This window comes from Chenopodium quinoa, unplaced genomic scaffold (genome assembly GCF_001683475.1).
Source record: "Chenopodium quinoa cultivar QQ74 unplaced genomic scaffold, ASM168347v1, whole genome shotgun sequence".
NCBI lineage: Eukaryota > Viridiplantae > Streptophyta > Magnoliopsida > Caryophyllales > Amaranthaceae > Chenopodium > Chenopodium quinoa.
In genome coordinates, this window is record NW_018742263.1 from 1631122 (window position 1) to 1651864 (window position 20743).

Here is a 20743-nt window from a genome sequence, read left to right on the forward strand (position 1 = left end):
AAATAAACCAAGAAATGCATAAAGAAAGAAATCCAACTAAGAAAATGCAAACTAAAAGAAATAAAGAGTAAAATCAAGGAAAAGATAAGTAAAAGAGTTATAGAATAACATGAAATTCACCCTAAAAAGAACCAAATGAGTGTTATAAATGACACTCATCAGTTTGCAAGGTTCCTAGGTAGAGTCTCTCGTAGTTGACACTAGCTTGACCTCTAGGAGATTAGCTTACCATAATCTCTTGATTGCTTAATTTATTTTCCCTCAAAACACTTTACTTAGACATCTCCAATCCCAATTAGCTATATCCACTACCACAAAAAAATAGAGTACATATCAAAAAATATAAAACGGTTATCAAAGATAGGCGTTCTCCAGAAGAATATAGAACGCATTTGTACAAAAGGCGTTTTATGAGTTATTAAATATAGAACGGTTAGAATAATTAACCGTTCTCTATTTTTTTACTCAAATAATAAAAAACAAATAATTATTCATTTTAGATGATAGAGAACGGTTGACAACCGTTTTGTATTTTTTTTTATTCTATATTTTTCTAAAAAAAATTGGAGGGATATTTATGTGGACCATTGGGATATTTAGAATTACCCTAAATATTCAAAGGCTGCCTAATATAATTCAAACGCTTTTATATTGCACTATCACTATTCACTAGAGTATCAAACTATCAACTGCTTACTACCTCAAAAAATAAGATGAAAAGTGAAACCTCATGTTGCTCAATTCACCAATAACTGCTTCGTCGCCCTACCAGCCCGCCGTCGCCCCATCTCCCCACCGTCGTTCCACCGTCCCACTATCGTCCCACCGCCAAACTATTGAATGTCTACTTCACCGCACTGCACTGCTCCGCTCCGCTATACCACCATAGCACTTTCCAGGTAATTCATTCAAATTTTTCTTGATTCAGATGAGTTTGTCAATCTAGTTGTATTAATCAATCGAATTTTTCAATTCAGTTGTAGTGAATTCATATTTTTCATCCATTACAGTAATTTCGATCGAATTTTTGGTGGATTAAAAAAAAATTCACAATTTTAGTTTTTGGGTAATAATTCAATCGATTCTTATAAACGCAAATAATTCAATAAAATTGCAGTTTTTTTTTAATTAAATTACACTTAATTTATTTGAATTGCAAGAAATTTCAGTATTAATCAAAATTATTTTCGTCAAACTATTCTTACCTAGGTCAAATATAGAACCCTAATTAGATAAAGAAAGATGGGTAGGGGAAATTTATTTATTAATTTTAAATACTTTAATTTGCAAATTATTTTAGAAAAATTGATTTGCTTTGCTTTTCTTTCATAAAAGGGTTGGTTATGAGATGCGGTGATTGAAATTCAGTGATGATTTAATCTAATTCTAGTGATGTATAAGAGTAGTCATGGTGTTTGTGGATTTTAGGTAGCTGATTGTGAAGAGAGAAGAGTAGGAAATCATAATCTTATGGAAGTGAATTTATAATAATAATAAGGTGGCAAAGTTGATTAAAGGAAAATTTCTTGTTGGTTGATTGTGAAGAGTTGAACTTGATACGTTAGTGCCCCTCCTTCCCTAACACTAGTAATATTTGTTGATTATATATGCATCCTACTTTTGAAACTATAACGTCAACTTATCCATCTCTTAACAGTTCACAGGCACTTTTCCTAAGTCTTCCAATGAAAGACATGGTGACATTGCAGAATAACAGCCATTTATAAAATACTCCGTATGTATCTTTTTTATACTCTTTTCTTTATCTAGCTTTTCCTTCAATATAAGTTAAATTCAACCAACATTTAGAAGAATGGAAGTAGTACCTAAAAGTGCTACTAATTTTAACCTTTATCTAAAACTGTGTTGATGTAGGTTGTTTGGTCTATAGATTCAGGTTCTGTACAAGGATTTCCAAAGGATGTTCAGGAGGCTGAGTCTCAGGTTTGTTGACACGATGTTTTTCTTTTGCACTAACTGTACTGTTAGCTATGTATTTTCGATAATGAAGCCAATTTGGACTCAATGTACTTGTATTCCTTACAGAACCTGGTTTGTGCGAAGAATTTGGTGATAGACAAGAGCATCCAAATAACATACATTAAAGCAATCAGATCTGCTCAACATTTCATTCATATAGAAAACCAATATTTCCTTAGATCATCATATGCTTGGCCAAATTAAAAAAATTCCGGTATGAAATTTTTTGTTTCCCTTTCTTATAATGTTGTTGTTGAGGTTGTTTAGAAAATGTGAATGTTCTTGTTGGAATCGATAACAAGTTTTCCTAATGATTTTCTACTGGAAGGTGCTGATCATTTGATACCAATGAAGTTAGCCTTGAAGATTGTTAGCAAAATCTGAGCCAAAGAGAGATTTGCTATCTAAGTTGTCATCCCTATGTGAATTGTAGATCAATATGGTATTGGTATATCTAAGCATTATTTTTTTTAAATCAACATTAACTAGAAAGGTGTTTTGATATTAAACTCAGGGACTTATTTGTATAGAACAAATTTTGTATGGATGATTTAATTTAATTGTGGTTGGATGTTCTAAATTATATATATGAAGTATATTTTGATGGCTTTCGTCGTATCTGGAAATATTTTTGTTAATTTTATTATACAGAAATTTATATTGCATGTATACAGGATCATGAATTTATTTTTACATAGGAAATGTGAAAATTTTCTAACAAGATAAATGTACAAGATAAAAAATCGGAATACAACAAATACAGGTCTAAAATGAAATACAAAAATAATACAGATTATTAAAATACATGAATATTACAATATAAAATACGTACAGGGGTAATTCGAAATACATATGGCTGGATATTTAAAAAAAAAACACATTAGAGAACTGTTATCTAACTTAATCGTTCTCTATTGTAATGCAATATAGATTGGTTAAGTGGCCCAAAATGTTCTTTATTCATTCCTTATGGTACGAATTTAAGAAGGGAAAAGAGAACGGTTGTGACTAACAACCATTCTCTATATGTGATTATATAAAACGCCTAAACAACCCGTTCTCTATACTTTATACATCGCCTAGCAGAAGAACGCCCCTAAGGTGATCTATAAAGCCTATTATAACAGTTCTCTAAGGCCTTGTTTGTAGTAGTGATCCACTCTGAGTATATGCGGATCCTAACCCTAGTGCTTGATATTATTTGATTTCTTCTTGATTGTTTGATTGTTTGGATTATACATACCTTACTTCATTACTTCGAGATAGCTTAGCTTTAGCATTAACATTCATCTCCCATTCTTAGTGGTTCGACCCTCGACTTACTCCTATGCTAGGTATAAGGGTGTGTTGAGAGATTACAAATTTTGTTTTGACCAAGGGTAGATTAGTTTTCAACGACCTAGTCTCTGCCCTTGATCGAAAATGGCGCCATTTCCGAGGAATGCCGTAGTTGTTTTCTATTGTTGTTGAGTCTATTTAACTTAATTTCAAAAATACAAAAAGATTTTTCTCTTTAGGCTACATTTGTAGCCGTGCTATTGATATTTGCTTTGAGTTTTTTGTATGCGTAGGATAAAAGGAAGGACTTTAGTGCCATTTGATCCAAAAATTGAGAGAACAATAACAAGGATAAGGGTTGCTAATCGTTCTTTGAGTCCAAGCTCTCCAAGAGAGGAAATTCACCAAGAAAGAGAAGAGGAGGATCGAGTAAGCATGGGAGCTAATCCAAGAGTTGATTTGAAGGAGTTGGGAACTCCCGACACTTATAGGTTTAAGAGTGGCATAGCTCCACCAATAACTCGCACCAATGACTGAGATAAGGCCGACAAAGATAACGATGATAGAATGAAGGCAATTTAGTTGAGCTAGGCATGAAAGCCCACTAAACCATCTCAAAGAGTTCGAGAAGTATTGTATTACCATCAAGTTCAATGGGGTTTCTCAAGATTTCATAAGGCTCAAACTATTTCCATTTTCTCTAATCGGAAGGGCTTTGGAATGGTTGGACAAGGAAGTGAAACCTAATTCTTTAAGAAATTTGGATGAGGTTACTAATGAGCTTCTTTCTCACTTATATCCTCAAAAGAAAACCGCCGAGGCAAGAACTCTAATCCAAAGTTTCAAGCAAAATCCTAGTGAGAGTTTGTATGAGGCTTGGGAAAGATACAAGGAGTATCAACGAGAATGACCTCATCATGGAATTCTAACCTATCAAATCATATAAATTTTCTATGGAGGATTAAGCCCCCAAGGGAAGTCGTGTCTTGATGCCGAAGCCGGAGGCCCGATTATGAACAAGGATGAAGAAGTGGTTGTAGATATAATTGATGATGTAGTTTGTCACTACATGGATTGGCAAGAGGGAGGGGGAGAGTCCGTAAGCAAGAGTGGCTCAAGATTTTAATCGGTTGATCATCTTAATGCAATCAATAACTTGTCTTCCCAAATCTCAAACTAGGGAAAGGAGATGAAATTGATTAAAGCCTCTTTGATTGCACCAAGTCTTCCGTCCCACTTAAAAGGGAGAGGTACACCTTCTAACTCCAATCCTCCTTCTACTTCGAGTAATATGCCAAGTGGTTGTGTCTTTTGTGATGTTTGTGTCTCTTATGACCATGATTCTTCAAATTGTCCAAATTCTTTTGAGAATTGTGATGATGTTGAGCAAGTGACTTTTGTTTCTAATAATAAAAATGGACAAAGATTTGATGATCTAAGGAATTTGGGGAATAGGAATTCTCACCAATAAAGGAGTTTTGATAACTACAACAATGGTGGTTATAGGAACCAAGGAAATCAAGGTTTTTAAGGTAACTATATTAACCAAGTTTATAGTAATCTAAACAAAAACCAAGGGTATGGAAATCAAGGCCAATCTCATTGCTTTGGTGGCCAACACCAAAATTTTGGTAATAATCAAGGCTGAGGTAATTTGAACAATCAAAATAGGGGAAATTTTCAAAGCAACAACCAAAGGGGACCCCCACCTGGATTTTCTCCAAGACCTCAAGGAAATGGTGATAATTCTTATGCTCAACCCCCATCTTCCAAGACTACCTTAGAGGAGATCATTGAGAACCAAACCAAGATTTTGAACACCTACATGTCGGTGAGTAATAAGAAGTTCAATGAGATAATGCCACACAACAAGATTCTTGAAACCCAAATCACTCAACTAGCCAACACTTTGAAAGATTGAGCTATCCTTTCTTCACTACCCTCTTAAGGAGTTGATCCTAAGAAACCCGTTTATTTTATCACCACAAGGAGTTGAAAAGTGCTTGAAGAGAGAGTTTCTAGGAATAGTGATGAGGATGAGAGGAAGAGTTATTGTGATTCAAGTGAGGAAAAAGAGAAAGATGTGTCAAAGAGTGTGAGCAAAGAGGAGGTCCATGAGAAAAAGAAGAGTGTTGAGAGAGTGCAAGAGGAAGTGAGAAAACCCGACCTTCCATATACCCAAAATTTTATGAGGAACAAGTTAGATGAAAAATTTAGGAGATTTCTTGACATGTTGAAGGAGATCCATCTTTCTATCCCTCTCACCGAAGCTATGACCCAAATGCCTAGATATTCCAAATTCCTTAAGGATATTTTGAGTGGAAAGAGAGAGTGCAATGAGATAGATTCGGTAGAGCTTGGTGAGTGTTGTAGTGCATTGATTCACAATGACCTACCAAAGAAGATGAAGGATCTGGGCAATTTCTCTATTCCTTGCAAGATCAAGAGTAAGTTGTTTTGAAATGCTTTGTGTGACTTAGGTGCTAGTGTTAGCATTATGCCTTACTCGGTGTTCAAGAAGCTTAAGCTAGGAGAACTTCTTCCTACGAACATGACCTTGCAATTGGCCGATAGATCTATTATGTTCCCAAAAGGAAGAGTTGAAGATGTTCCCCTTAGGATAGGCGGTTTCACAATTCCCGTAGATTTTATTGTGCTAGAAATTGAGGAGGATGACAACATTCCTATTATTCTAGGAAGACCATTCTTAGCTACTTCGGGTGCTCTAATAAATGTTAAGGGAGGCCGTATCATTTTGAGGGTTGGTAATGAAAAAGAGATTTTTAAGCTAAAAACATGCATGAATCCTTGTCTTTTGTAAAAGAAGTCATGAATCCTCATGTTCTTGTGAAGTTTGATGGCATGAAAGTTAGTGAAGAAGAAAAGCTTTCAAAGGTCAAGGTTGAAGAGGTAATTGACATTCCACATTAGTTTGAGCTTTGTCCTCAAGAGGAGGAGGATGGTTCCAAGGAAGTGGATGGTGTTAACCCGTCTACAAGAAGGAACAAGGCCAAGAAGAAGGCAAGGGCTTCTAGGAAGAAGTGGATGAGATTGAAGTTGAAGAATGAGGAGGTTGTTTTTAAAGTTTAAGAAAATGAGGTTTCATCAACCAACAACAAGGAGTTGCTACAAATTAAAGAGAAGTTTTTACTTTCCACACCTTTGAGTAAGGTGGTGTCCTTTAACCCTCTATTATTCGGAGGAAGGCTCGAGCTTAGGTACTTAAGCAAGCGCTTCCCGGGAGGCAACTTGGAGATTTCTAATCTATTCTTTTGATTTCTTTTTTCTTAATTTTCTTTCTTTTAGTTTCTTTTCTTTCACTTGTTTTTTTTTTTTTGGAATTATAGGGTAATTCATAGTGATGGATTAATTCAAACGAGCACGAGCAATGGATAGGAGGTTTTGCAGTTTTCAATGTGATGTATTTTCGATTTTATCGATTTTTTACGTAACAAGGGTAAGAAATATCGGTGAGGTAAGATAGGGAAATTGTGCCAAAATTTAAAGGAAATTTGAACTTGGTGACTTTATTGTGGTGCTATCATTTTTGTAGGGGTGTTGAACCTACATTCTTCATGTTTAGAACCTGATCATTACGATGGGTTTAAAAATCCTGGGATGATATTGAACGATAAGCCCACAGATGAACGCTACAAAGAAGCAAAAAACCGAGCTATATGAGTGGCGCGGGCGCTCCAGGAGAGGGCGCGGGCGCGCAGCTTGGCTGCGTGAACGCGCACCCCTGCAGGCCGAGCCTTAACTTTTTTCTTTTCCTTTCTTTTCCTCATTTCTCCTTGTTCCCTATCTCATTCAAACGCACACCCCTCACATGTCACTCTTGAAACCGCAAAAACCCTAACTCCATTCATCAAATTTCATCACAAATTCAACCAATTTTTAATCAAGAATCATCAAATCTTTCCACATTTTCATCTTTTTCAACAAAGACTACACTATTTTCATCTATTTCAAGCTTTAATCTCTCTCATCCATTGTTGAAGCAAATTGGGGCTTTTTCGTTTGTGAGGGAATTGGTGGCCAAATCTTGTTCAATCTTACATCTTGTATGGTATAAACATCTTCTTCTACTCTTAATTGAATAATTATAACATATAGTTGCAAGTATTGGATTGTTGATAGTTGTGAATAGTAGTAGTTTGGATTTTGGTAGTTGTTGTTGATTGTTATTGCCTCACATTGTGTTGTTTGATGTTTTTGTAGCTATATTGAGCTTGATTGTTGAAAATTGTTTAGGTCGAATTTTTGGTAGTGCGACATTGATATTGTTGAGCATTGGTTATTGGTTTCTTTATGATTGGTGTATGGTTGGAATGCAATTGTTGACTTGAATTGGTGGTGATTGTGTAACTTTGGGGTTGTTTGATTTTTGTAGTGAGTTGTTGCTTGACGCTGTTGGTAAAGGAGTGTGATTAAGGCATCATGAATTGTTGGTTGGTGTTTGTGGTGTATTGTGATTGGATTGTGAAGCTACTATCTTCGAGAATTCACCATGTCTAAATACATTAAAGGCCTCCTCAAGAAACGAAATACCAATGTAACCATTGAAGAACCCTCTCCTTCCCCCTCTACCTCATAACCTCGCCAACCTACCCCTATCCCCAAACTACGAATTACCGACCCCATTCAAAAGGCTAGATACACAAATCTTAAAGAAAACTGTTCCCTTAAACCTTCCCGCCATTACTTCCAACAGGACATGATAAAGTTGGGAATTGATGAAGACTTAAGGGAATTGCTCAACAACCTCCGTATGGGATCATTCGTGAGCCGGAGCTTCCGCACCTATGTTCAACCTACTTTGGATTTCTTGGCTACGGTTAATCTTGTTGTGGCTGAGGGAGATTATTACCAAGTTAAGTTTCAACTTTTCAACATTCAATTTGATCAATCTCTTGAAGAGTTCAATGCGGCTCTAGACTTCGATCCAAACTAGGATATTTTGGATCCCGAGCTCTTTTTCAATGATTAGTATGATCAAAACTCATGGTAGGACGACATTTCTGGGTGTGGTGACTTTGTGACCTGGTATACCAAGATTATTAAGTTGTACCAACCATGTCTCCTAGTTCTCCATCGGCTTTTGGGGTATTCGGTGTTTCCGAAGCAAGAATTGGGTAAAATGAGTCAGTTGGAGCTTCAGATTCTTTGGGTGGCTACTCGTGAAGAGTACCGAGGTCTTATAAATTTGGGGTACACAATTTTCAAGTATTTCCAAGGATTGCAAGATAGGGATTCCGGTGAAATCCCTTGTGGAAGCATGGTCACAGGCTATTGACCAACCTTAAGCTCGGGCACTATTTGTCGTCTTGCACTCTGATGGGGGATATTGATTCTCTCTACCTTGACGTCCGACAATTGAAGCAAATTCAGTTCTTAGCAAAGAATGAGGATGATGAGGTGTTTGATTGGCTTCGGGATAACACGCATTGGTGCTATCTCCCTAACCCCTCCTTGACTTCTCTCCACCGCGAGAATGTGGCAAACATTTGGCATGTCTCCAAAAGTCACCGCCCTCCCTACTATGATGATGATTAAGAGATGGGTGAAGAAGAGGAAGAAGAGCCGCAACAGCAACAACAAAAACATCAAGAACAACATCACCAATTTGCTAACTCCGACTTGGATAACCTTCGCGCTCAAATAAAGGGCATGCAAATCCGGTTGGAGGGCATGTATGATCAAGAATTTGAGGCCCTGTACTCTCAAATGAGAGGGATTTCGGAAATGCAACAAGGTATGTTTCTCCCCTACAACATTTATATGATGCGGGTGTTAACCGGGGAGACATCACTCCCCCGATTAACTACCATTACTTTCCACCCCAATATGGTCATGTACCATCTTTTGGTGGTGATGGGGTACCCACGTACCCATATTGGCAAAGACCCCCGGGGTCCAACACCGAGACTCGCTCATTCCCAGATGAGCACGGTAACTATGATTACCGTGTTCCCGGTGGGAACGACTATACGGGTGATCCTAACTACCCCTATGTACACCTCGAGCACCCAATACCGCTTGCCTTGCCCGAGCAATTCACTCCCCTTTCCCCTTTGCAACAAGATAACTTTAGGGGGCATTATGGTTAGCCACCCGGTTACACCGGGGAATGGGATCCTTATGGTCCCCCATCTGGGTTTTCCTTTGATAGGGATAACAATGATGGCTCCGGGCCGAGTGGTAGTGGTAGCTAGTTCCCTCATTTTTGTGCCATTTTCCTCCATCCCTTGTCTTATGTGTGCTTGTTTCGTATTGATGGGATGTTAAGATGTATCTATGTTTAGCTTGGGGGAACTTTCCTTTTCTTAGGGGTTTATCTCGGTGGCCAATTTGTTGTTGAAGCTTGCCTTGTTTCGTTTGCTTCTTTGTATGATGGTCTCTTTCTTGATTCCTCTTTGATTGTGTTTGCTCATTCTTGATCTTGTTGTCGTAATGATTTTTCATTAATGATGATGCATGTGTTGCTCCCTAGAATCCAACCCCCTAATATCCAAATCCCATGAATCCAATCCCTTGAATCCAAATTTTGTAGCTTAATACTTTGTTGATTAGTTAGATGTTTAGTTGGTTATTTAGTTCTTATTTTCTTATCTTTCCTTTCTTGGTAGGTTAGTTTAGCTTATTTTTGCTTATTAGTTTCTTTCGTTTTCGTTTTCTTTTCTTTTCTTTTGTTTTGAAGTTACTAACCGTTTTCTTTGTCTATAGTTCTCTTTTCTATTTTTTTTCTCATATGGCTTTGATGATGATGCTTTGTTTCTTGGAGCTTCATGAGGTGATTGATTCTTCACCTTACTATTTTTGCGTTGCTCGGAAGCCGGTGAGATCTTTCTTATTTTTCTTTATATCTTTTATTTTCTTGGATGCATAGTTTAGGATTAGTTTTAGGAGAAGTTGAATGGTTTGAGGATGGATGCTTTAACACCTAGAGTGTTTAGGATCATTGGCGATGTTGTCATTTGATCACTTGTTTGTTGATTGGGATTTACGTGTTATACTTGCATATTCGTTCCATTCTTTACTTTCCTTCTTTTTCTTTGTCTATATTTTTCTTTTTCTCCTTCCTTGTCTTTTATTTTTCTTTCTTCTTGTTTTTGGTTTTTGGTGTGTTTTGAGGCTTTATTTGTCACTTTTTGTTTTTCTTTTGAATTAGATTATATACAACCGATTTTTTCTTTTGAATAAATATCTTCCTAAATAGTATGGGTATGCACGGTTTTGAGAATATGCTTGGTTGTCTCTAGGATAGGTTTATGCTAAGGTAGCATGTCTAAGAACTAGGAGGATCATGAAACCAGATTCTACTTGTTTGTGGCATGTTGGTAGTTGCTTCCCATGGTCGATTTGACACCTATAGTGAGTTTTTGCTACATCCATGTGAGATTCATTATTTTTCAAGCCTTCTACATTTATTTGCATGTGCGGCATGGATCCTTGACTGTTGCGAACCTAATCTTGAATCTTGACTCATAATTCTCGAACACGAGACCGAACCAATAAGGGATGACAAAGGCATCTTTTCGGGGTGGTAAATTTTCTTTTCTAGGTTAATTTTCTTTCGTTTCAGATCATTTACTTTACATTTGCCTTCTTACTAAACATTTGAGCCTTTTCCCTTCTTTGCAAGCAACATCTTTAGAACTTTGACCCTTTTGTTTCTTTTTGTTCCATTTTTGGTTTTTGTGAAGCAATGGTCATGTTTTCGGAGTTATTGGGGTATAAGGTTGGATATTTGTTCTATTTGTAAGCAAGGTTTTTTTTTTTTTTTTTTTTTTTTTTTTTTTTTTTTTTATATATATATATATATATATATTGTGAATAATGGCAATTGAATTATGGAACAAGCCGTCCTAAGTTAAAAAAGGCAAGGAATTAATAAATGCAATTTGGAAAAGTTGTCCAAGGTCATAAGAGGCGAAAACTATTGCCATCAATGCATGAATAAAAAAAAGAAAAAAAAATAAAAAAAATAAAAAAAAAGAAGTTGAAAAATGAGAAAATCCAAAAATATTTTGATGTGATTATTTTCCTTTTCAAGCATTAAGGACAATGCTTCCTTTATGTTTTGGGGAGAAGCGTTTGCACTTTTTGTATATATGCTTGTGGTTATAGCTTTGAATAAGCTTGGGGGAGTTAGTTTGTATTTGTTTGTGATTTCTTGGTTAAGAGGATAAGGTTTGATCACCCTTTGCTTCACTAAATAGGAATACCGCCAAATTTTAAAATTTTAAGCCTACCCTCACCCCTTTTGCCCTTACGTTACAACCATTAGGAAAGACCTTTCGACCTAGAGGTTGAGTCACATTTCAAGGGAGGGCATTATGAGTTACATCATAAAGAGAGGGGATGCATAGTCAAGACGTCGAGTAGCCCAAAAATGTGTTCTTTTCCGGCTCCTTCGAGGAGCTATTGAGATGCTCATTAGAGGGAGATTTGAGACTATAGGGAGAACGCGGTAAGATCGAATTGGATGAAGGTGAATTGTCATAACTAGTTATCTATTCTTAGCATACTCTATGTTTCAATCATTCTCGGATATCTTGAAACGTGCATACCCTTATTTGCTTAAGAAAGATGTTTATTCATTTGAAATGTAGAAATTTTGTAAAGTCCAACTAGTGAAGGTTTCAATTTTGCTTTTCTTTCTTTTACTTTCCTTTTTTGTGGTTTGCCTCATGTATGTTGGTGGAGAGTCATAGGTGAAACTCTTCGGAAACCTTTACGAGACCTCACTCGTCTTCATAGGCCACTTTGGGGTTTAAAGGGCTTGTTGTAGCTAAAAACAACCGTGATCCCTACGTTAGTGAGTCTTAGTGTATATTCCCGTCTTATGTCTTTCTTTTTCTTTTTGAATAAGTCTTTCATCCTTATTCTTTCTTGATTTGTTTTTATCGGGGACGAGCAATAGTTTAGCTTGGGGGAATTCGATGAGTGTCATTTATGGCAATCATTTGGTTCACTATAGGATGAAATTCATGCTATTCTATAGCCCCTTTCCTTAAATTTACTCTTTATTTCTTTAAGTTTGAATTTTCCTAGTTAGAGTTCTTTCTTTATACATTTCTTGGTTTATTTCGTTATTTTCTCTTTTATTTGCTTGTTTTCCTTCAATTTTCAGGATAAGGTCGTTATCCAAGATTCCCGAGGTCTCTTCCCAAGTTTTGCATTGATTAGGATGCCTAATGTTCTCCATTTGAAGCTTAAGCATGGAGAAGTGAAAGTTCTTAAAGGCCTTAGGTTGTGCATTCAAGCCGTGGGGGCATTATTTCTCGTGTTGAACCCACAAACATGGAGTTTGGAAACTACAAGGTCCCGTGTTTATCAAGAGCATTGAGTGGAAAGTACGAGGAGCATCGACTTGATGCTGAAGGGGGCACGAAGAGACCTGGTAGCGCGAGCGCGCCTTTCTGGGTCTCTGTTCCGTACCCAGATTTGCGCGGCCACGCTTTTTCTTTTAGCTGGCCGCGCCTGTACGAGTTTATTTGGGGACGATGTAACTAATTTCTCTTTGTTAGTTTTATTATGTATAAACTTTAATTATATTTTTAGAGAGATGATGATTAGAATAGACTTGAGAAAAGAATTAGAATTAGAATTAGAATTTTAGAGAGAGAAACTCCAGATTGTAGAGAGAGAAGTTCTTGATTGATGATTGAAGATTGATAATTCTATCATTTTCTCCATTGAATTGAAGCAAGTTTGTAAGGATTTCTTTTACTTTAATGCAATCTTTAGGTTATCATTTCAATTTTTTGTTGATTGTTAAAGTTTAAATTGAATTTGTTATTGAATTAGTTTTATGGATGTGATGATGATGAAATTGTTAATTAGCTTAGTTTTGATCTTAATTTCTATGGATTGTGAGTAGTCCTCTTGCTAGGGGAATGGTGAAGCATATATGAGTAATGGATTGATGCTAATTGGGGAAATTTATGGAGTTGATGTTGTGATTAAATTGGTTGATTGATTAAGTGCATGTGTGTGATTTATTAAAGAGTAGCTAAATTTGATTGTTATACTAGAATGTATTGTATGCTCGCATTGATACGGACAATTGATTTGTGGTATGCTTTTGACGATTGAGTATGTTTGCAAGGTTCCTAGTTAGAGTCTCTCTTAGTTGACGCTAGTTTGACCTCTAGAAGATTAGCTTACCATACTCTCTTGATTGCTTAATTGATTTTACCTCGCAACACTAGACTTAGTCATCTCCAATCCAAATTAGTTATATTCATTCCGAGTATTTACAGATCCTAACCCTAGTTCTTTATATTATTTGATTTCTTCTTTATTGTTTAGAGTATACACACCTAACTTCATTACTTCGAGAAAGCTTAGCTTTAGCATTAGCATTCGTCTCCCATTCCTAGTGGTTCGACCCTCTACTCTCTCCTATGCTAGGTATTAGGGTGTGTTGAGAGATTACAAATTTAGTTTTGACCGAGGGTAGATTAGTTTTCAATGACCTAGTCTCCGCCCTTGATCATAGACACAGGCGGGAAAATTGCTTTTTGACCCAAAAGATACGGAATCTGGCTCTAAGAGTTGAATTTCTTATTTCGAATGGTGTCTAGGGAAGAGATGATGCAAAATTCATTCCTCCAATCTTTATACTTATTCTCTTTCCCCAAAGTTATCATGTAACCTTTGTTACAAAATAAAGTGAACTAGCTGGGTCTAGATGACTAAGGAGCTTTACTAAGGTAATGCGTATGGGCGAATGCCTCAAAGCTAGGCTCAACTCCTTGCATCCTACAAGCAAACACAAATCCTAAAATATTGACCCAAGAATTGGGTGCTAGCTGCCATACACCCAGACAATACACGCCAAAGATCTTTTCGATGGCCGGATCTAGTGGGAATCAAAGGCCCGCCTATATTGTGCCTACATAACATCCAAATTAAGAATCCCCATAGCTTTGTTTAGGCAGCCAGAATACTGTGTCGCCAAGAGCTGGGACGTTTATTTTATAACCGGCTCCCATCACATAGGTGTCTTGGATCTCTTTTAAGTTTTTCTACATAAGCCATTGTGTTGTAGCGAAAATGTGAGAGAAGTACGTGGTGTACTTCTCTTGAAGATAAGAATAAGTATCCTCTTGGTCTCGCTTAATAGAGGCGGCTTCCTCTTCGGATTCCTCTTCAACAGCCTCAGGCGGCCACTCTTTGCTTCTAGGACCACCTGAGATAGCATTCAACTGGGACGACCCATGTCCGGAGCCGGAAGTCTCTTCGATAGACTCACTTTTTGACTCCTCCAAAATAGAGTCATCTGGCGTAGTTAGGATGCTAGACGGATGGTAGGAGATTTCATTTCTAGGAAACCTAATAGGACTCTCATCCTCGTCATCAAAGGAAGCTTGAGTTGTCCTCTTAGTTCTGGTCATAGTGTCCTGCACAAACATAGTTACGGTCGGATTCAGAGACAAGTGAAGATTGGGGAAAGCGGCACCCCTAGTCCTAAATTCAACCGTCCTAAGTGACCAACTGACAGCTATTCTAGGCCGAGCCGTGTGTGTTTGTGATACCATTTATAAAAAGGGAAAAACAAGCACATACGGAAAAGCGAAATATAAAGAGAAATAAATAGCAGGCGGTTACCTTGTGAAAGTGCTTGAATTGTGTCAAACGGATTAAAGCAAGCGGCAGGCGGAAATGTTCTTTTGAGAAAAGTAAAAAATTCTCTCAGATTCTCTCAAATGTTTATTCGTGAACATGAAAAAAATGAGTGGAAATGATAATATTTAAGCCGAGTGAATCCAGTGGCAACCCTGTAAATTTCCCAGACGCATGTGTGACAAATACCACAAATGCCTCATGGAAAGCCACGTCACATTTGTAAGGGGAAAATGTTTTGGGTATTACCCAAGACACATGGCCCTATAAAAAGTTGACACGTGTTAGCCTCCGGGAGGTCCAACTGGATCTCTCACCTAATGACACGTGTCACAAAACTAAATTGTTAGGGAAACGAAAGGTCATTAGGCTTGTAATGTGGCTCATAATAAAGAAAGGGAATAGGCTCAAAGGGGTAGCAAGAAAGGCAAATGAAAAATAAAAACAAAATATGTAACAAAACAAAAAGAAAATAAATAAAATGAACAATTCCCTTGTCCTCTCCTAAACTAGCTAGCTCGGTCACGATTTTGGGAGCTAGAACTCATAACAAGGATTAAGACATGCATAGCTAAGGATCCTTAATTACCACTCAACAAGGTTATAAAGGCTAGAACTAATGAAGCTCACAAGGAATATAAAGCAATTACCAACTAAATGGCTTCAAATCCACTATAGAGAGTAACTCCATCTTACCACATTCCCGTGAACTAAGGCTTCATGGAACCCAAAAGATCTTAAACCGGCTACCCTAGCATATAGCATCCTAGAGTCAACAAATGACACTCTCAAACCGTGCACACATTTGTCACATACGAAGAAAAACATTTAAGGATCCAAGTCTCAAAATAGAATGTCCACAAGAACTAACAAAATACATTTTCCAAAATTACCTTGAAAGTAAACAAAAATCATTTTGGATTTTTTGAAATATAGGAAAAGATATGGAAATGAATATACTCAAGTGAATGGCATACATGAATCAAAATCCTACCAAACATGACTAAATACCTTCCCCAAAGCTTTAATGAGGAAACATGCTTAAACATAGATTGAATAATCCATGTTAGGGGAAAAGAAATAAATCAATCATAACAAACCAACACATGTCCAACAAGTCACTAACCATTAGAGAAAGAGCTAGGAAAGATATTACTTGATATCGGTGGGTTTAAAAAAGTTACAAACCTAATTTAACCTTTCAAATCCAATTTCCTCTTAAATTGAGTATTGGTTTCCATATGCTACAAAAAATAAGAGTCAAACTTCCTTGATTCTTGATTCAACCAATGCATAAGTGTAAATCAAGTCATGTACCTAACAAAAAGCATACAAACAATTCCGTGAGAGAAAATCTAATCTAAAAAAAATGAAAGCAATAAAAACTCAGGTTACTTCCCGAGAAAGGCTTGTATAATGTCCAAGCGAGACCGCTCTAGTAAATCATATTGCAACAAACGTAAGAGCTTGTCAAATGACTACTAATTATATTATAAGATAAAGAGTGAGCAAATTACAAAATAAGAACGTGCAACAAGATTATTGCACGCAAGTGAGGAGGAAGATGCTAAATGAAAGAAGAAAATTGAAAAATCAAAAGAAAAATCAAGAAAATAAGAAGAGAAAGAAGAAGAAAAATAAGGATAACTCTCCTTAAAATGTTATTGGGTGGCACAATCACCCATTTCCTCAATAATGGGAGGATGAGAAGGAAGAGTCTCATCAAAGAAGAGAGGGTCCTCAATAGGCTTTTTGAGAAAAAAGAAGGGAGGAACATAGGATGGTAGGTGATGTGGTCCAATTCCCTAGAAAAAGGGACATGAGGAAGGGGAGGAGAAACAATGGTCTCACAAAGCCTTACAACACCAATGAGGGCATGAAAATCAATCATAGAATCCTCAAAAGAACACTCATGACTCAGATTTCCCTCAAACAAAAACTCTCCAAGAGACATAACCTAATCAACCTCTATATCACATCGATAAACAACAAATCCCTTAATATCCTCAAAGACTAGAGTCTCTAAATTATTGGGGTCATAAATGGCACCCATTTGATGAGAATTTGGTTGTTTTCTTTCTCTTTTATAGTTTTTGAAAGGAATGGTGTCCTTCGAACAAGTGTATTATTCTGATGGCGGGTTCAGAATTATTAGAAAGCTAATATATTCAGTAAGGTCAAGTGATCGGAATGCCTGGGTGGAGGCCACTTCCGATCACTAATATTAATATAATTAATATTACAGATTAATCTTGACTGAACCCTTCGGGTCACACCCAAGCAAAATATACGAACCAACTCGACGAATTAATTCGGAAGAAATTAATTCGTCGCCCGAGTGTTAAATATTTAGACGTCGGAAATTCGAGCTTAGAGCGTCGAAATCGAGCGTCAGAAGTCGAGTCAAAAATAATAAAAAGACGAGACGACAAATTAGTAATAAATCAACAATGACCAAAATACCCCTAGCATCGGAATCCCAAGTGCTAGGGGATTAGCCGAGCTAGCAGCCCGTACCATGTGCGAGACATGCTAGCAAGGCGTGGCTAGTAGCCCGCACCATGTGCGAGGCATGCTAGCACAGCACGGCTAGCAGCCTGCAAGCAGTGCGTGGTGTGCAGGCGTGCGCTGCTGCTAGTAGCCCGCACATGTGCGTGGCTAGCTAGCAGCGCCCTCGGCATCAGAAGCCCGCAATGATGTGCGTGGGCGTGCTGGGCCGAGCTAGCAGTAGCTAGCAGCCTGCACGGTACGAGGCTAGCTGGGCCGTTGGCCTTGATCGGGTAGAAAAGGGAAGCTAGTAAGTATGCTTGCTTTTTGGTGTGGACAAGTGTCACAAGGAGAGGAAGGAGTGGGGAGCAAGTATGGTCCCCTCCTCTCCAAGTGGTCCATACTCCTCTTTACATATGACTAGGACACTTGTTGATTTATTACTTGCTTATATATTTAATTTAATTTAGCTTTAAATTAATTTGTGGAATTTCATGAATCCCACATTGATGGGATAGAAATTTCCACTCATACTTTCCTGTATAAATACCAACCTTGGGATTTGGAGTAAAGTGCTTGAGTGGGAGTTAGAAAGAGCATTCCATATTTTGGGGAAAACTCTTAAACTCCATTAACACTTGGGTTTTGGTCGGACCTTGCTAACTCCAAGGTAACGAACCTAAAAAGTCGTGTTCGTCCTTTGTGGGTGGATACCCAGATTTTCGCCCAAAAATAGTGAATTTTGGGTGGAAAAGGTGTTCTGGAAAGGTTTTTAGGCCTTTGGAGATGTGATTTTAGCCAAATTCTGACCAGAAATGCCTTTTTTGAGGGATTTTTCGTTTTTGACGAAAAGTTTTAAGTCTTTTCTAACCTTGAAATTAATGGCATAACTTGTTGATTATGTGGTTGATTATTTACATTATTTTCTGCATTTTTAAGTCCCCTTAAAGCACACTTACTTGGTAGTATTTGATGCTTAAAGGTTGATTTATTTTCACATAATTGCAAACTAATTGCTTTTTAGTGTGAAAATTTTTGTTTTGAGGCTTCCTAAGTGTTAAAGATTCAATCTTTATTTGTGATAAGTGATTGAAACTTTAAAAACCACTAAATTCCATGTTATTTTGTGTTAAACTTTGTTGTTTTAATCATTTTGAGTTGATTGGAAACATAAAGTTTCAATTTTTGTGATAGAAATTTGGTCTTCATGTTGGAAGATATAATTTTCAAGGATTCACAAAATTTAGATGTTGGAATTTTCATTTGAACATTAAAGTTTATATTTTTCCAACTTCCCCTTACTTTGTCAAATTCTCAAGTTTAATTTAAATTGATTAAATTAAAAGTGAGAAATTGCCTTAACTTTGTTATTGCACCAAGCTAAACCAATTTAATTAAGAATGGTTCTTGGAATTATTTTTGTTATTTGCACTTTGAAATTTATTAAGTTGGATTTGTTTAAAAATTTTTCATTTTTGCTCATTAAGTTAGTTCTAAAATTAATTTAGAATTAATTAATTATGTCCCGCAAAATGGGATCAAATCCCGAGGCCATGGCACGCATGTGGCTGCCAAGGTGGCTCCTCCGCCTTGCGTGCGACCATATGCGCGGCAGCAACACATGACCACAGCAGCCACGCAGCAGCAGCCATGGCTGTGCGTGCGGCAGTGGCAGCAGCTCAAGGCTGCTTGCCGCGGGCCGTGTTTGCGAAGCTTTTGTGTGTGTATGTGCTTGGTGCGGTGAGGCGAATGGCCTTAGTGTGCTTGGTTTGCATGAGCCGCGATTATTCGAGTTTCCTTGGAAAAACGCTTAAAGCGAAAGCCACTTGAAATGCGGTTGGCTTAATATTGCTTATTTTGCCGTTTTATTTATTTTAATTAATTTTGTTTATTTTAATTAAAATTTTGGGAAGCTAGGCCTCGGTTTTGAGCGGCATTGACAAAATTTTATTTTGACAAGTTTGGGTGCTACCGACTTAATTAATTGGATGAATTAAGGGAAATGCAGAATTTAGTGGGAGCTTCAATTATTAATGACGTCAATTACATAATCGGTTAAACAACTTTGACTAGTTTTAATTAGGTGTGTTAATCGGATTAACCACCTAGATTGGTTACTAGTGCGCGCGTTGTTTAAATGCTTTTTACTTGTTTGATATTGTAAATTGCATGGGCCATTCACAAATAGTGAATGGATGAATGGAATGTATATTCTCTCTCACAGGTTTCATGAAATGTCAACTAGTGGGACCCGATTAGGATAGAAAATACGGACTACGTGCCGTTATGTATTTTTGTAAATCTAAATACGGTCTACGCTCCATTAAGTCTTTTTGTACCTTAATATTTAGATTATTCCTATTCGTAGACACTATTATTTGCATAGTTTGGTTAAAGTCTTGAAGATGGCGCATCTTGGAAGACAAAGCCTTGAATTGCAAATGAAGACCTTTTGAAGACTTGAAGAATTCAAGGGGTCATGCTAGTTGCCAATATGCATCTATAATTTCGCTTTATATTTTATGCTTATATATAAAAGTGAATTATTCGTTAGATGCATGTTAAGGTTTTCTTTATGTTGCGATGATTAGTTAAGTTAACTTAAATCAACCAACATAGAAATCCTAGGTCCCTAATAATATTGAGTCAAACTTGCCTTTCCAAAACAACACTTACCAACCGAACAAGGGTGATGGTAGGCTACGCCAAAGCGAGGTGTCATCACTTCTCCAAGGATTATAAGGCACACCAGGTGTGCACGTTGGTTTTGGTTGAACTCATTGGTATGAGTGAGGAGTCTCCACATACCGTGGAAAAAGAGATACATCGTCAAAGATGCATTAGATGCGACGATTATCTAACCAAGAGTGGCTTAGAGCCATTAGCAAGGCAATGGTTACCTTAGAAGATTGAGTGTTAAGACAAGCCAAAGCATGCTTAACCACTCTTTGTTTCTTCGGATCTTGGAATCGCCTTATTTTCGCCAAATAGGGACAATTTTTATGCGTAAATAAGACGTTTAATAAGATTAAAGTTTGCATGAACGCTATTAAATTTCAAACTTATTATGTTCTTGATAAATGGTTATACTTTTCACTTATATTTATAGTATTCTAAATCAAATAATATTGTTTCCATGATTGGTAAAGGAAATCCTTGAGAATAGTTCTCAAAGACAGGAAAAGCATTTCTAAAATACAATTCTCATAAATGACTTTTATAACTAAGTCCGAAAGGACGGTTGGACATCATATATTCAAAATACTAGGTAGTTTTGATAAAACATGAGGTATTGAGTTGCAAACTCAAGATTGTCAATGTTTGACAACCAATGTATCTTTTCGCATCATACATAATTGAGTAG

At 37.0% G+C, this 20743-nt stretch overlaps 1 long non-coding RNA gene across 3 annotated transcripts; it reads left to right on the forward strand.

Annotated features, from left to right (window-relative positions):
* Positions 1 to 491: 491 nt before the first annotated feature.
* Positions 492 to 12872, forward strand: LOC110683679. Of its 3 annotated transcripts, none has more exons than XR_002503660.1 (5): positions 492 to 899; positions 1658 to 1735; positions 1876 to 1944; positions 2047 to 10051; positions 12395 to 12872. It is a non-coding gene; the product is annotated as an uncharacterized LOC110683679 (long non-coding RNA). The 3 variants fall into 3 exon arrangements; XR_002503661.1 differs by lacking the exon at positions 12395 to 12872 and having other exon boundaries at positions 617 to 899; positions 2047 to 2194; positions 2309 to 11031; XR_002503657.1 differs by lacking the exon at positions 12395 to 12872 and having other exon boundaries at positions 619 to 899; positions 2047 to 11031.
* Positions 12873 to 20743: the final 7871 nt, after the last annotated feature.